Source organism: Diabrotica undecimpunctata, chromosome 1, assembly GCF_040954645.1.
Source record: "Diabrotica undecimpunctata isolate CICGRU chromosome 1, icDiaUnde3, whole genome shotgun sequence".
Classification (NCBI taxonomy): Eukaryota; Metazoa; Arthropoda; class Insecta; order Coleoptera; family Chrysomelidae; genus Diabrotica; species Diabrotica undecimpunctata.
This window is the reverse complement of record NC_092803.1, coordinates 89,524,059-89,537,398: the sequence shown is the minus strand read 5'-3', so window position 1 is coordinate 89,537,398 and position 13,340 is coordinate 89,524,059. Positions and strand designations below refer to the sequence as shown.

Here is a 13,340-nt window from a genome sequence, read left to right as displayed (position 1 = left end):
CATTCCAAAGAACGCCCTAGAAAACATAAAAAAGCTTGGTCTGAATGAACATCTCTACAAGACCATGCAGAAAGCTGTACTACTCTCAACATCCAGATGTGTACAAAAATATCTGGGAGATACTCCAGCATACCAAGTCACCTAGGGCTCGATAACACGGAAAGAGTCCCACCAGAGCTCAATCATTTTGATACCGTAGGTATCTGGGATGAGTGAATTTTCCCCTTAGAGGGAGTGTGAGCCGTATGGCTAAATCTGGATAATAATTATATTATTGTATACTATTATAATATTCTCTCTACTACTGGAGTCATTCCAAAGAACCTCCTAGAAAACATAAAAAAGCTAAGTCTGAATGAACATCTCTACAAGAATATGCAGAAAGCTGTACTACTCTCAACGTCCAGATGTGTACGAAAATTTCTGGGAGATACTTCAACATACCAAGTCACCTAGGGCTCGATAACACGGAAAGAGTCCCACCAGAGCTCAATCCTTTTGATACCGTAGGTATCTCGGATGAGTGAATTTTCCCCTTAGAGGGAGTGTGAGCCGTATGGCTAAACCTGGATAATAATAATGCCGTATGGACAAATTACAGAATACATCCGAGGAGTAAGAAGTCGAAAAGTGATTAAAAGAACTGAAGAAATAATTCTGAACACTCCAAGACACGCACAACATGATCCAGAAAACAACACAACTCAACACTGCCTAGACACATTAAAACAAAAACTCTCCGTTTATTCAGGTCGCCTAAGGAGATACGAAGTTAGTAACAACCGTAAATGCGACAATATACTTTTTGAGAATGCAGAGAAGGCTTTCTATAGAAAATTGAATTCCAATGTAGAAAATGTAAGTAAATCCTACCCAAGCCAAGAAGAAATTCATGAGTTTTAGGGAAAACAACTTTCTCATTATTATGGGCGATTTTAATGCCAAGATTGGAGCTGGAAATAAGACACAGTACATTGGAGCACATGGACTTGGAGTCAGAAACGATAGAGGAGACCTCTTAGAAAAATTCGCAAGCTGTACACGTGGAAATCCCCTCAAAACAGACCCAGGAGAATTATTAGGAATCAAATAGACTGCATTTTAGTAAATAAAAGATTCCGAAACAGCTTTACATCTGTCAAGACTTATCCTGAAGCAGACTTAGAGACAGACCACGTTCCACTGGTAGGAGTATTTCTAGTAGAACTCAAAACAGTGCAGAAAAGGAAAGCACAATCATACGACCTACGTATGCTGAAAGACCTTGATACGAGGATGAGAGTCCAAGCCACGTTAAACGAGCAAGTGACAGCAATTAGAGACGAATCAAACGAAGAACAAACGATCAAACATATTACAGAAATAGTGCAAAATGCAAAGGATAAACACTTAAAGACAAGTAGATTAATGAAAAAAAAAATCATGGATGACAGATGAGATCCTGAAACTAATGGACGAGAGAAGAGAAGCCAAAAATGACCCAGACAAATATAAAACCATAAATATATTAATAAGAACGAAAATCAGAGAAGCTAAAGAAAAAGAAGCCAGGGAAAGATGCGAAGAAATTGAGACTCTGCAGTCAAAGTACGATAGTCTCAATGTATATAGGAAAGTTAAAGAACTCACAGGGGGACTAAGACGAAGGCAGAAAGGAAATATAACTGATTCTGACGGAAACATCATCTTGGACAAACAGAGTAAAATAAGAACATGGAAAGAATATCTAGAAAAACTATTTGAAGACCAAAGAGATAACACCTTTGAGCTAGAAGAAGAGGTAAATGATGGACCAAGAATATTACAGCAGGAAGTTTACTCCGCAATTACACAGTTAAAGGATGGCAAAGCGGCAGGCCCTGATAATATACAAGCACAACTACTCAAACTAATGGACAACGAATCAGTAGCAATAATCACAAAGATATTTAACAACATATACAACTCTGGAGAAATACCAACAGAATGACTAAAATCTGAGTTTATTGCACTTCCAAAAAAACCAGGAGCCAAAAAATGCGAAGATTACCGTACTATAGTCCTCATGAGTCATCTCCTAAAATTGTTCCTAAAGATAATTCATAAGAGAATCTACAAGCTGTGTGAAAGTCAAATTTCCCCCAACCATTTCGGGTTCACAAATGTTGTTGGTACTAAAGAGGCTTTGTTCTCAGTACAAGTCTTATTCCAGAGATGCAGAGACGTCAACTGCGACGTATACGCGTGTCTGGTTGATTACGAGAAAGCGTTTGATCGAGTACAGCACGCCAAGATGATGCAAATACTAAAAGAAACAGGAATTAACAACCAAGGTCTGAAAATAATTAGAAATCTCTACTAGAATCAGACAGTAAATCTCAGAGTTGAAGGTGAACACACTGACTATGTGAAAATCATGCGTGGAGTGAGGCAAGGCTGTATTTTATCTCCTCTAATCTTCAATCTGTACTCTGAAAGAATATTTATCGAAGCTTTGCACGAAACTGAAAAAGGTATTCTACTAAATGGGTGCCGGCTAAACAACATCAGATATGCAGATGACACCATAGTATTTGCGGACAACTTAGAAGACCTACAAGTTCTTATGAACAAAATCACGTATTACAGTCAACAATATGGACTCAATATAAACGTTAAGAAGACAAAGCTTATGATAATTAGCAAGAAAAGAATAACAAAAGATCAACTCTACGTCAACCAATCCCCTGTAGAAAGAGTGACGCACTACAACTACCTCGGCACCATAATAAATGAAGAATGGACCAACAACCAGGAGATTAGAGCACGCATCGGAAAAGCTAGATCGACCTTCAATCGGATGGGGGTCTTCCTTCAAGAGTCACAACCTCTCTCTTGATACAAAAGTACGAATGCTGCGATGCTAGGTCTTCTCTGTCCTTTTTTATGGTGTTAAATCGTGGACCTTGAACGAAGATATGTGCAGAAAACTGGAAGCATTTGAGATGTGGCTATATCGGAGAATGCTTAAGATCCCGTGGACTGACCGAGTCACAAATGAGGAGGTCCTCAGAAGAATGAATAAGAATCGAGAAGTACTGACCACCATTAAATCTCGAAAGTTACAGTTCTTAGGACATATTATGCGAAATGAATCCAGATATACTCTCCTTCAAGGAAAAATATGCAAGGAAAAATATTTGGAAAACGAGGTCCAGGAAGAAGAACAACATCTTGGTTAAAGAACCTCAGAATCTAGTTCAATACAATATCTGTGCAGCTTTTCCGCGCTGCTGCAGATAAGATAAAGATTGCCATGATGATCTCCAACATTCGTAACGGATAGGCACATCAAGAAGAAGAACTTTCGACGCCAGCTACTCATAACAACAATGCTGGATGGATTGAAGACACGACGAACAACTGTCAACACTACAGGAATATTCCTTGCCAGCCTTTCGCCACTGGAGAAGTCTCAAACATTATCAAAGAGCTTCATAACTGGAAATCTCCTGGACCAGACGGAGTTCAAAACTTCTGGCTAAAGAAGTTTTGGAGCGTTCATGAGCTTTTAACAGTATTGATTAATAATATTATTTCTAATTCACAGGAAATACCATCATTTCTTATTCAGGGAACCACTTATTTAATACCGAAGGATCAAAATAACACCCAAGATCCAGCCAAGTACTGCTTAATTACTTGTCTTCCAACTTTGTACAAATTGGCCACATCCTGTGTGGCCCAGCGTATCTACCAACACTGTGTTGTGAACAGTATCATAGAGCCTCAACAGAAAGGATGCGCTAAGGGCTCCATGGGCTGCAAAGAACAACCTATCATCGACTCAGTCATTTCTAACCAGGCATACATGAAAGAAGAAACCCTTTTACTGCCTTCATTGACTACAAGAAGGCTTTTGATTCAGTACCGCATGAGTGGCTTATAGATATATTGAAAATATATAAAGTCGATGATAATCTCGTGACCTTTTTGAAGCATATAATGGCAGACTTGAAGACTAAAATTCACCTTCAAATACCTGGTGAAACCAATATCGAAACTGAAGATATCCCTATTAACCGGGGCCTTTTCCAGGGAGACTCGTTGAGTCCACTTTGGTTCTGCCTAGCGATGAACCCACTATCTCAGCTGCTGAACTCCACTGACTCAGGATTTAGCATCAAAAATAACAATACTGTTGTGGCGAAGCTTAATCATCTGTTGTATATGGCTGATTTGAAATTAATGGCTTCCACTCGAAACCACCTAGATCAGATACTAAAAACTGTAGAAACTTTCTCAAATGATATTAGTATGCATTTTGGACTAGAAAAGTGCCGTATACTAAATATAGTCAGAGGAAAGCTTCAGCCCGGAGGTTTCGATATGCAAGATGGCCAAAACATCCAGGCAATGGGTGAAAATGATATGTAAAAATATCTCGGAGTATAGCAAGCGCGAAAAATTGACCATAAGCTAATGAAAACCGAACTATCTTCCGAGTTCGTACGAAGAGTAAGACAACTAAATCGGTCATATCTTAATAGTAAAAATTTGTTTAAGGCATTAAATGCATACGCCTGTTCCGCGCTGAGCTACTCATTTGGTATTATAAAGTGGTCAAAAACGGATATAGAAAGTCTTCAGCGGAAAGTAAGAACACTTCTCACAAAGACGCAAAAACACCATCCACGCAGTGCAGTAGAGAGCACAACATTACCGCGATATCAAGGGGGAAGAGGACTTATGGACATAGGTGATCAATTGGATAAACAGGTTGCTAATTTAAGAACTTATTTTCAGGTGCAGACTAAGCAAGAAAAAATGCGCACCTGGATGAGTAAACCTCTGCATGGGCGACGTCCCAATGAGATCAGCCAAGAATATGTCGACAATACAGCGTCGAACTATTGGTTGACATCAGGAAAGATGTTTCCCGAGACTGAGGGCTTTCTACTTGCCATTTAGGATCAGGTTATTCCAACTAAAATTACCTGAAATATATTGTTAAAGATCCTCAAGTCCAAAATGACAAATGCCGATATGGATGCCAAGCCCAAGAAACCATCCAACATCTTACCGGGGGCTGCCAGGCGTTTGTCGGAACTGATTATAAAGAACGCCATGACTCACTAGGAGAGATTATCCACCAAGAACTAGCTGACAAACTGGGACTTCTCCAAACCGACCATCTTCCTTATTATCAGTATGTCCCTGACAGAATGCTTGAAAATGACTACTACAAGCTATACTGGGACCGCACTGTGCTCACAGACCAACCAGTGGCACATAATAGACCTGATCTCATACTAGTTAATAAACTTACCAGGCAAACAACACTTGTGGTTTGCCTGGTGGCCTGGTTGATGTGGCGATACCTAAAACCTAATAATTTGCGTGTTAAATACAACGAAAAGATCGCCAAGTATAGAGATCTAGAAATACAAATCAGGAGACAATGGAGAATGGAAAGTACCCAGACAGTACCTATTATTCTATCTACTACTGGTGTTATTTCCAAAAACAGCTGGGTCTAAATGAACATCTTTATAAGGCCATGCAGAAAGCTGTACTCCTCGCGACGTCCAGATGTGTACGAAAATTTTTGGGAGATACTCCAGCAAACCAAGTGACCTTGGGCTCGATAACACGGAAAGAGTCCCACCAGAGCTCAATGCTTTTGATACCGTACGTATCTGAGATGAGTGAATTTTCCCCTTAGAGGGAGTGTGAGCCGTATGGCTAAATCTGGATGCCGTATGGCTAAATCTGGATAATAATAAATACTGGATGAGTTAATATTTTGTTAAAGTAGGAAGTAATAACAATGATAATACGGGAATGAAAAAAAAAATTGATAATGAAGAAATATGGAAATGTATTAAATTTGGTATTCAAGACATGAAGATGAATAAGAGTATCGATGTAGTAGCAGGAGAAAAAGATTGGATGAGTTAGTACTGATCGTACGTTGTACGTACTGAGTACGTTGAGATGAATGAGCTGGGTAAATTAATTGCAGTTATTGAGGTAACGGAGTATAATGAGGGAGGATGGAAATAAAAGGAAATGATGAATTTATTAATATGTAAATAAGGAAAAGAAGATATGAGAGGTTATTGAGTAAAAGTTAAGAAAGTATGGAGATTTAAAAAACAACTGTCGATGGATGGGAACAAAATTACGGTTGGCGAAGTTTGTGTGTTGACACAGTTGGAACTGTTCTTCATGTCTTTAATGATCTCTAAGTCTTCGTACACATCTAAACGTAATGTTTCTTTGTTGTATATTGTGAATTAATTAGACACCTTCACCTTCACCTTAGGGAGAAATATTTAAAGTTGAGGGAAAGGCTGATTGTTGGAGGAATCTGAGCTTTTTTTGTGTTGAAATTTATTAATAATGGATGGATCATAACCATTGTTAACAGCAATTTGTTTAATAATGGTTCAATTCATTAGTTGAAATCAGTCGGTGGAAGAGGTATGGAATGTAATCTATGAATAAAACTGCGAAAAGCAGAGAGCTTCTGTGACAGTGGATGGTTTGAGGAGAAGTGGATGACATGATCTGTTTCTGTAGGCTTACCGTAGATACCAAATCTGAAGTGGTCATTAAGTCTGGTGATGGATAAGTCAAGGAAGTTGAAGGAGTTAGAAGTTTCGAGTTCCATGGTAAATGTAATGTTAGGATGAATTTGATTGATTTTATCAAGTAAGTTATGGGATGAATCAAAGTTACCTGTAATGAAAACTAAGCAGTCATCAACATATTAGAACGGAAGTGTAGAATCTCGGGATTTTTTGTGATATGATTGGATTCTAAATGATCCATATAGACATCAGCTAAGAACGGGTATAAGCAACTACCCATTGCTAAACCATCAGGTTAAATTTTTAGAATATTTAAAATTGACGAAATTTTGATGGGGAAGATAGATTTATTTGTAAGGAGTGTGTTAACCAGACTTATAAATTCCTGTTTGGGTAGTGAAGCAAATAAATTGCTAACATCAAAGGATAGCATAGTAATATTAGGATTAAGATTAATAAGTTGAAGTTTTTCAACTAATTGGTGAAAGTTAGAGACTGTGAATTGAGGGGTGAAATCATTAAGTTTTTTAGAGTGTTAAGAAAATAATTTAGACAGAATAGACACTGTAGGGTTGAAGAAACTAACAACTGAACTAGTAGGAATGTCAATTTTGTGTATCTTAGGTAACCATACAGTCTGAGTATGAGAAGGTTACTGCGGATTTAACGGTAGGGTTCTTCTTGTTAAGAAAAGAAATTTGAAAATTGTTTTTAATTTTGGAGATAAAAGATTTAGATAGATCAATGAGAGAAGGGTGAAGTTGTTGTTCTCTAAGAAAGAAGTGACTTTGTCAATATAAAGTTGTTGTTCTAAAATAACAAGGCAGTTACCTTTATCAGCTTTACTGAAGGCATTTCTAGTAGACTTATGTGCCCTGTAGGCAATCTAAGCCCATCGGCATATTACCAAATGATTTAACAATTTCAAGTATGGTTTAATCCATTTAAACCCAACCACTGTTTGGTTTTAAGATTATTTTGCAAGTACTACAAAGTAAGTAATTAACCACATTTTTGCATATATGTAACAGTCAAAATTGTACTTTACGTTTTTATTAATTTAGTGTGATTACTTGCTTTTAGGTTCACTGAAGATGGACTCATTAGTTTTGAACTTGATCTTTTGGATTTTTAAATCTTAAATTTAATTTTTAAACAGAAGTGTTTTACTTCGATGTTCGAGTATTTTAAGTATATGGTATACACCCAACTCCTGGGAATTATCCCCGGAGTTGGGGATAATTTTGTTAAGCCTAATATTACGACTAAAGATATATAAAATAGAATATTGACTCTGAGGAAGAGGTATTTGTTCTTTTATCAGATTTTTCCAATAGATACTTAATAGCAGCATTATTATATATGCACCCGAACATCCAATGATTGATATCGTCAGTGTTACCATTACAATCGCAGAGTTCTGTTTCACTTAAATTAAATCTATAAAGATAGGCTTTCACAGTGTCATGATTAACAAGGCATCTAATAAACATTGAATATACTCTTCTATTGGTGTTATCCAAGATACCAGCATGTCCCTTTACCCAAATGAAAGAGACTGAATTATTTGTTTTAATTAACTTTAGTTGATTTTCTAAAATTTTGACGATAGTACTGTTTTCTAAATATGCTTATGCAAATTATCTAAAGCAGATAACGCAGAGTTTGAATCCTACAGGATTACTATTTATTGATCAGACATTTTCTTCTCAATAGTCCATTCCAGAGTTTGATACATTGCAAACAGTTCTGCGGAATAAATGTAACATTGTTGGTTTAATTTAAACATAATGTGTTCTTGATTGTTTTGGATATATACCGCACAACCAACTCCTAGAATGGATTTCGACCCATCAGTGAAAAGCCTATATGGCTTATCAAATTTGGCAAGTTGTTTCTGAAGTTGAATGGCGTTGTTATCATCAAAGGTAGGAAAATAAATTTTGGTTTGGGAATAAAGAATATTGAAATTAGAATGAAAGAAATTAGTTTCAGCAGGGAAATATTAGGAAATGCTTCAGCTAAATTTTTAAGAATTTTTGTTATGCCACCATTTGTCAACTAAGTTAGATACAGTTATGTCGAATATTTTTTGCGATAGGTAGGTTTGGTTTTTACCTTGACATTTAAAGATAAACTTTCAAGCTAAAAATAGAGTAAAATACAGGCAGCAGAAATGGATCATTTGAAACGAGTTCTAGAAGTGACCAAAAGAGATAGACTACGGAACACTCAAATAAGAGAAGATTTGCAAATAGAGTTAACATAAGAACATATAGAAAGAAGGCAACTCAGATAATCGGGGTAAAATTTTCTTACCCCGATTTAGGTTTTTATCATGAAAATTTTGGAAATATTTTTCCATTGTCAATTACTTGGTCTATCCATTTATAATTCCACCAAATGATAAATATTGTACCCAGAATGGTACAGAATAATTATGAACATTTATATTTCGTTCCTCGTAGGTATGTCTTCCTAAATTTGGGAATTTATTTTTATGTTTAAACGCTTTGAAACCAGCAGTATATATCAACCCATCTGTTTCGGTTTTTTTGTTATATTAGCTGGAATTTGTGACAATTCTGAACTGTTGCTACTTTTACTTTGCAGATCCATAAACAACAGTATCTACACTTGTGGGTACTTCAGGTGGCAACATATTTATCTTTGCTTGATGAAAAGCTTTTATAACGATATATTCTTTATATTCTTTATAACCATAATGAAAAGCGTTAGTAGTTCTTTGTACCATACCTGGATTTTTCTTAGTATTATCTTTCGTACTTTGTAAAGGGTATTTAGATTTGACGGATGGTCATGTTTTCCACCCCTTGTTCTCAAGTAAAAATACAAAATAATTAAAAATGCTTAAAATAGGTAACAAATTATTTCTTACCTATCAGAAAAAGATTTCCAGACAATCTTGGTTTAATCTGTGTGTCGATGAGACCTAAAATGTAGAAAAATATTCTAAGTTATTTTTTATACCAAAATATTTCAAAGTCCAAAAGAGATATAAAATATTAGTAAAATTATTCTTTATTAGTATATTATTAATAAAGTTATTTTTGGTCTGAAAATATTTCAAAGTCAACAAAGGGAAATAAAATATTAGAAATATTTCAAAGTCCCTGAAAGAGAATAAATATTAGAAAAATATCCTAAGTTATATCCGAAAATATTTCAAAGTTCCTAAAGGAAAAGAAATAATTTGTCAGGAATTATCCTAAGTCTAAATTCGTCGAAAAATACTAAATAAATAAATATGAAAAATTATTTTAAGATCGGTTATGAACTTCTTTCTTGAAATCTGAAAGAGAAATTAAAATAACAATAATTTACGAAATTATGCTAAGTTAAAATTCCCTGAAAATATCGAATAACTCCATTAAGAAACTATTCTAAGTTCGTTTAAGAAAAATCCTGAAAGAAATAACCAAATAATTCAAATTATCCTAAGTTATTAAATCAGAAATAAATATCTTACCAAAATTTTCTATGTCAAAAAATACCCTGAAAATAGAAGAAAAATATGAATTCGAAAATACGATTTAATTCGAAATAAAATATTTCACGAGAAATATCCGAAGTCGAAAAAGCTGAAATAAATACAATTTAAATATAAATTAGACTAAGTCTCGCTAGAGAACTTAGAAAAATCCTGAAATAAAAGGATAGTGGTTAGGTGCAATAAAAAGCAGAGTTTCGGAGAACTAAATCAACCAGAAGGTTTCTAATGCCAAGAAGGCTGGTTCTACGGAGCCCTGTCCAGACCAGAACGAACTTTTGGCCGTTGTGCACCTATACTTATATGAAATTAAGTAGGTCAAGTGCTCCATGGCGCTCTGCCATTGGAGCTTGCACGACAGCCAATGCTCAATTTCGGACAATACCATTGGTTGCAATTATCGTTCCAATTCGACCAATCGTAAAGCCGGAATTGAGTTCCAATTTCGGGCAATACCATTGGCTGCAATTATGGTTGCAATTTGACCAATCGTAAAGCCGGAATTGAGCTATTGGCGACATACTTCTCTACTATCATGGGTTATGTTTATGGGAGTCTGAATTTTAAGTCTTGATAATTTTGAATTCAGCTGATGTGTTTCATACTTATGTTTATCGCACTTAAAAAGAATATGGTTGATGTCACATTGTGATATATTATCGCATGAGCATACCCCAGAAGAGATAATATTTAACTTACCAAGTGAACTGGGAATGCACCGTGATTAGTTTTCAGACGTGTAATTGTGGCTGTCAATTTCTTTGGCATTGCGTATTTGAAAATATAGGCAACATCTTGTGGTAAGGTAGGGTGGATGATATAATACTGGTTATTTGAATTCATGAAGACATAGTAATATCCTGAATCATTTATTTTATATCTGCTATTTAAATTAATGTACCTTTTGTCTTCCGTATTCATTAATAATGTATTATTCTGGGATGGCTCAACACCACCCCCCGATTCAGTCATAATAATAATAAATTAGATCCCATCTTTTTTGTAGATCGGCTTGTTTCTTTTCAAATTAAATACCTATTAATTTGATAATGGCACTAGTCAAGGACACCGGCACATATTATCGATATTGACATACACCTGTTCACTGTCCAACGAATGCTGAAGTCAGCTTAGATCTAGAACTTATTTCTGTTGTTACAGCTTCAATTAGTTCTTTTCAGAAATCTTTTTTCAATACACTTCTGTCTTCATATTTAAATCCTGTGTAGATTAATTAGTTTCTTTGTTAAGTTTAGGAGATAGAGAGCATCAGCAAACATATAGGTATTTTCTTTTCTGACTGGGTGTGTAAAATGTGTGATGCCAACTGAAATATTCATTTTTTTTTCTAAAGTCCTTGATTGCCTCCCCCGCAATCAGACACGCATGTAACTACATTAGATTTTACATTGTAACTACATTAGATTTTACATTGTGTAACTTAGTAATTATTGTAGATAAAATATTGTCAGTCATACGTGTATCAAAGCCAATGTAGACTGGTTGCTTCCATTTATCGAAAAGTCCTCTAGCCGTCACTATTTGCATATACCTATGGGAGCCAACCTCTTCACACTTTTTTTGGTCATATTCATACTGGACACAGACTTTCATTTCATCATAGGACAAGACGGCTAATCTTAGTAGTTCACTTTTTGATTTTCCAGCAACATACATCACCTGAAGTAAATCTTATCCGACTATATCTAAGATTAATGTGTGCAGCCCATTTTTGTAATGTTTATATTGCAGGGTATATCTTAGATATAATTAACACCTTTTACTAAAATATCTTATTGTGAAAGCTTTTGAAATTTCTTCCACTTCATGTGAATGCACCACTAATCAGTCTTCAATGATAGCTTTTTGTCTTTTCATTGTTACTCTTTTATCACTTCTTGCTGTAGTTTCACACTTTGTTTTGTTTTCAAACATCTCCCAGAGATTTTAAGTTTTCACTTGGAATTGCTACAAAATGATGATGATAATTCACAGAATTACATTAAGTCAATAACACTTACCTTCATCCTTTAATTTCAACGTAGGCCTAGTTCCCATTATTCGAGCTTACATGCCATCCACAAAACCATCCTTCATGAAATGATTCCTACAACTGTAGCAGTTTTTATATTTATTTTATCTTTTCTGCAACAGCGCATAATAAATATTTATTCTAATTTTGTATCTTTGGTAAACGTGAAAAATGCTATTTGTTGATCAGCATCTGTAGACTTCCTGTTTTTATAAAAACTATTTTTACAAATGGCCACACCCCAACCTGTGCCTGGTATTCTAAAATTTCATCAACATTATTATTACGTTTACACAATGACATGTTAACGTTTTAACCTACCTTATAAATATATAAATAAATATTCTTATGTAAGCTCCAACAATAGGTACAATCTTCTTCTTTATGTGCCGTCTTCTACCGAAGGTTGGCGACCATCAAACGATAGGTTTCTCTGTTTTGTGCCACATGTATTATGTTCGCAGCTTCTGGTATTTGAAACCAATCTCTCAAGTTTCTCAGCCAGGATTTCTTCTTTCTGCCCAAACCACTTCTACCTTCAATCTTGCCTTCCACGATAAGCTGTAGCAGACTGTACTTATCATTACGGAACACATGGCCCAGGTATGACGCTTTCCTCCTTTTAACAGTTGTTAACAATTCCACCTCCTCACCCATTCGTCCTAATACCTCTGTGTTGGTCACTCTGTCTGTCCAAGGTATTCTCAGTATGCGTCGATACAGCCACATTTCTAGAGCCGTAACTTCTTTATAGTTGCTGCTGTTACCGTCCACCCTTCAACTCCGTAAAGTAGCGTAGAGAGTACGTAGCATTTCGTGGCGCGTCATCGGAGGTTAACGCTTAGGTGGCGATGGCTTAAGAGCTTTCTCATTTTGATGAATTTGGATCTTGCTATTTCAATTCGGATCTTAATCTCTACGTCTGGGTCCCACTTATCATTTACTGTATATCCCAGATATTTAAATCGGTGTACTCTTTCAATAGGTTCGGCTTCAATATTCAGGTCGATATGTTGAATGTTCTTTTTACTGATCACCATAAATAGGTACAATGCACAACTACAATACATTTAAAGTGTTAATATCTTTTTAATTCAATTTTAACAAATCTGTTGCGATTTTGAAGTGATTAAATCTTCCTATGTGATGACATAGGAAGACTCACAGTCCTTCTTCATTTACTACCAAAGGTTCTAAGGAATTACTCAGTATATTAAATTTTCAATTTTATCGCCTTTCTTTT

General features: G+C 35.5%; 1 protein-coding gene across 5 annotated transcripts in view; it reads left to right on the top strand.

Annotated features, from left to right (window-relative positions):
* Window positions 1-13,340, top strand: part of Ythdf (YTH domain-containing family protein) — a 687,327-nt gene that overhangs the window by 367,127 nt on the left and 306,860 nt on the right. The window lies entirely within an intron of this gene.